The sequence below is a fragment of the Gossypium raimondii genome, chromosome 5, assembly GCF_025698545.1.
Source record: "Gossypium raimondii isolate GPD5lz chromosome 5, ASM2569854v1, whole genome shotgun sequence".
NCBI lineage: Eukaryota > Viridiplantae > Streptophyta > Magnoliopsida > Malvales > Malvaceae > Gossypium > Gossypium raimondii.
The window spans coordinates 929,159-933,964 of NC_068569.1; the positions used below are offsets into that span (position 1 = coordinate 929,159).

Here is a 4,806-nt window from a genome sequence, read left to right on the forward strand (position 1 = left end):
GGTTGATAGTGTGGACGATCTCCGACTTCTTTAGGATCCTTGAAGTAGCTTTGCAATACTATAAGAGAAAGAGAAATAAAAGAAGTAAGCATAAAGCTTAGTAAGTTTACTAGCAAATAAATAACAACATTACACACAAATAATTAAACTCAAGTGACTATATCTCTAGTTTACTCTTTAGTTAATCTCATACTAGTTCTCTTACTTGTTTACTTAGAATACTTGTGTGCATAACTTACTCAACTCTTGCTGCATCGTTGAACATCAATTGATAGTATAATAAGTTCTTAAGTCTTACAACTTACCGAGCTTGCCATTTATGCTTTAAACCGAACTTTCATGAACATGATTCGCTTACAAGCCCGTTGAGCTACATTGGAATAATAAGGATACTCGGGTCTCTTCGATAATAACATGCCAAAGCCATGTCCCAGACATGGTCTTACATGGGATGTTCTCATGTTGGTGCCCATGCCATGTCCTGACATGGTCTTATAGGGACATCTCATCTCGGTGCCAACGCCATGTCCTGCACATGGTCTTACATGGGACCTCTCGTCTCGGTGCCCATGCCATGTCCTGCACATGGTCTTACAGGGACCTCTCATGATCTTAAGGATGCCAATGCCATGTCCCAGACATGGTCTTACATGGGATCTCTTTACCCAAATGTCATGACATTCGTATCCAAGACCATCCTTATGTATCAACGGACTTTTAAATTTTAAGTCTCTATCATTTCATGCTTGGATCATCATCAAATAAATTCATAAAATAAATTCATAATTGCTGGAAATTAACAGCATTAATAATAAATATTGAAATATTGCATTTATTTACCGTAAACTTACCTCGGTACCAATTATAGCCAAATTCACCAACTTAGTCTTCAACTTTATTCTTCCCTTTGTCTAACCTCGAGTTTCGTACTTCTTGATCTAAAATAGTAAATTTAACTTATGTAATAATCACATTCATCAAAACAGCCCTCGACTCTAACTTTTCAAAATTACAATTTTGCCCTAAACTTTTACATAATTACATTTTTGCCCCAAGGCTCGGAAATTAAACTTCATCTCTTATTCTTATGTTTTATAACATTCTGAACATTTTTCCCTTCTATGGCAACATCAAATTCCCACTCTAACATGTACTTATGAACATTAGGTATTTTTACCGATTATGTCGTTTTACTCGTTTTCACTTAAAATCGATTAGCAAAAGTTGTTTAACATAATTTCTAGCTTCATATTCTATCATAAAACATCAAAATAAACACTTTTCACCTATGGGTATTTTTCCAAATATAAACCCTAGGTTAAATTATTGCTAGAATAAGCTAAATTAAACTACGGACTCCAAAACGTAAAAACATTAAAACGAGACTTGGGATCACTTACTATGGAGCTTGGAAGCTTGAAAACCCTAACTATGGCTTCCCCCCTTGCTGATTTCGTCCTAATGAAGAAGATGATGATTTTTGCCATCTTTTTCCCTTTTAATTCATTTTAATTACTAGATTACCAAATTGCCCCTAACTTAAAAATTTTCTATTTCACTTATCTCATGTCCATTTTTGTCTACCAAGTTACCAATGGTATAATTACCATATAAGGACCTCCAATTTAAAGTTTCATAACAATTGGACACCTCTAACATGTAGAACTCAACTTTTGCACTTTTTACAATTTAGTCCTTTTGACTAAATTGAGTGCCCAAACGTCGAAATTTTCGAACGAAATTTTCACGAAATCATTTTGTGAAATTGTAGACCATAAAAATATAAGAAAAATAAAATTTTTCTCATCGGATTTGTGGTCCCGAAACCACTGTTCCGATAACCTCAAATTTGGGCCATTACAACTCTCCCCCCCTTTTTAGGATTTTCGTTCTCGAAAATCTTACCAGTAAAGAGATTCGGGTATTGCTTCCTCATTGTCTCTTCCGGTTCCCATGTTGCTTCCTCAATCCCGTGCTTTTGCCATAGCACTTTCACCAGATTTACCTTTTTGTTTCTAAGCTCCTTTGTTTCTCGTGCTAATACTTTAACGGTTCTTCATTATACGTCATATCCGGCTGAATTTCTACTTCTGTCGGAGTAATAACATGTGAAGGATCTGATCGATACCGTCGTAGCATAGATACATGAAATACATTATGAATTTTGTCGAGTTCGGTGGTAAAGCCAATCGGTAAGCAATCGGTCCAATTCTTTCTATAATCTCATATGGTCCGATAAATCTTGGACTCAATTTACCCTTTCGACCGAACCGGAGAACTTTCTTCCAAGGAGACACTTTTAAGAATACTTTATCACCCACCTGAAATTCAATCTCCCTTCGTTTAAGATCGGCGTATGACTTTTGACGATCGGAAGCTGCTTTTAAACTATCCCGAATCAGTCTTACTTTTTCTTCTGTTTCCCGAATCAAATCAACTCCGTGTATCTTCTTTCACTGAGCTCTGTCCAATATAATGGTGTTCTACATTTTCTACCATACAAAGCTTCATACAGAGCCATTTTAATACTGGACTGATAATTGTTATTATAAGCAAATTCAATCAAAGGTAGATACCTTTCCCAATTACCTTGAAATTCTAATACACAACATCGGAGCATATCTTCCAATACCTGAATTACACGCTCAGATTGGCCATCTGTCTGAGGATGAAATGCAGTACTGAAATGCAACTGAGTACCCAAAGCTTCTTGCAATTTGTTCCAGAAACGAGACGTAAATCGGGGGTCTCTATCTGATATAATGGAGACAGGCACTCCATGTAGTCTAACAATCTCAGATATATACAGTTCAGCTAATTTATCTAGAGAATAATCCATACGTACCGGGATAAAGTGCGCGGACTTTGTCAATCGATCGACAATTACCCAAATGGCATCTTTCTTCTTTGGAGACATCGGTAACCCAGATACAAAATCCATAGTGACTCTTTCCCATTTCCATTCCGGATAGTGATTAGTTGAAGCAACCCAGAAGGTACCGATGTTCACTTTAACTGTTGACATACCAAACATCTTGATACAAACTCGAGATATCACGTTTCATACCCTACCACCAATACATCTTTTTCAAATCATTATACATTTTATTACTCCCGGATGTACGAGACATAGTACCGCTATGGGCCTCAGAGAATCTTCAGATAAGCTCGAAATTCTTCTAGACACATACTCGGCCTCTGAATAATAAACAACCATCAGTCTCAGTCTGAAATTCTGAATCATTACCTGACTCACATTGTACCCGTTTAGCTTGTAACTTCTCATCATTTTTCTGAGCCTCACATATTTGTTGACGAAACATCGATTTAGCCTTCGTTTCAGCTATGATTGAACCATCATCAGTCAGTGACAACCGGGCATTCATAGCTCGTAAAGTAAATAGAGATTTTCGGCTCAAAGCATCAGCTACCACGTTAGCCTTACCCGGATGGTAATCAATAACCAAATCATAATCCTTTATCAATTCAAGCCACCTGCGTTGTCTCAAATTCAAATCTTTCTGTGTCATCAAATATTTCAAGCTTTTGTGATCAGTATAAATATGACACTTTTCACCATACAAATAATGCCGCCATATTTTCAATGCAAATACAATAGCATTAACTCGAGATCATGTACGGGTAGTTTCTTTCATGTGGCTTAAGTTGTCTTGAAGCATAGGCTATTACTTTATCTTCTTGCATCAAGACACAACCCAAACCATTTAATGATGCATCACTATAAATAATAAATTCCTTACCCGATTCAAATTTGAACCAACACAGTGCTTTCGTCAACAACTCCTTCAATCGGTCGAAACTTTCTTGGCATTTTTCTCGTCCATTCAAATTTAACATCTTTCGTAATAAACGGGTCATTGGAGAAGCTATCATAGAAAACCCTTGTACAAATATCCGATAATAACCAAATAAACCCAAGAAACTTCTAACTTCGGATATATTCTTCTGGTGGACTCCAATTGACAATAGTGAAATTTTACTCGGATCTACCACGATGCCTTCTGCGGATACAATATGTCCGAGAAAACCTACCTCTCAAGCCAAAATTCACATTTATTGAATTTAGCATAAAGTTTCTTTTCACGCAGAATTTGCAACACTATTTTCAAATGTTCTGCATGCTCAGTTTCATCCCGAGAATAAACTAAAATGTGATCAATAAAAACTACTACAAACCTATCTAGATACGGTCTGAATATCCGGTTCATCAAATCCATGAATACTGCAGGTGCATTAGTCAACCCAAACGGCATAACCAGAAACTCATAATGCCCATACCTGGTTCTGAAAGCTGTCTTTGGCACATCTGGCTCTTTTACCCGTAACTGATAATAACCCGATAGGAGATCAATCTTTGAAAATACTGTGGCACCTTTCAGTTGATCAAATAAGTCATCAATTCGAGGCAACGGGTACTTATTCTTTATAGTTACCTTATTAAGCTGCCGATAGTCAATACACAATCTCAAAGACCCGTCTTTCTTTTTCACAAATGTAATCGGAGCACCCAAGGTGAATGACTCGGACGAACAAAACCTCTCACAACAAGTTCTCAGAATCGTACCTTTATCTCTTTTAACTCTGTCGGAGCCATACGATATGGAGCTATAGAAATTGGGGTAGTTCCCGGAATCAGATCTATAGAAATTTCCACTTCTCTTTCTGGTGGCAACCCTGGTAACTCCTCTGGAAATACATCGAAAATTCACATACAATCGGCATTTGCAGTATCTTTGACTCGATACTTTAGTATCCAACACATACGCCAAATAAACATCATACCCT

The 4,806-nt window shown here is 37.0% G+C and overlaps 1 long non-coding RNA gene across 1 annotated transcript; it reads right to left on the reverse strand.

Annotated features, from left to right (window-relative positions):
• On the reverse strand, window positions 1–2,040 carry LOC128041202 (uncharacterized). Its single transcript, XR_008195874.1, has 3 exons — window positions 1,906–2,040; window positions 852–938; window positions 1–58 (listed from the first exon to the last, which is right to left on the reverse strand). It is a non-coding gene; the product is annotated as an uncharacterized LOC128041202 (long non-coding RNA).
• Window positions 2,041–4,806: the final 2,766 nt, after the last annotated feature.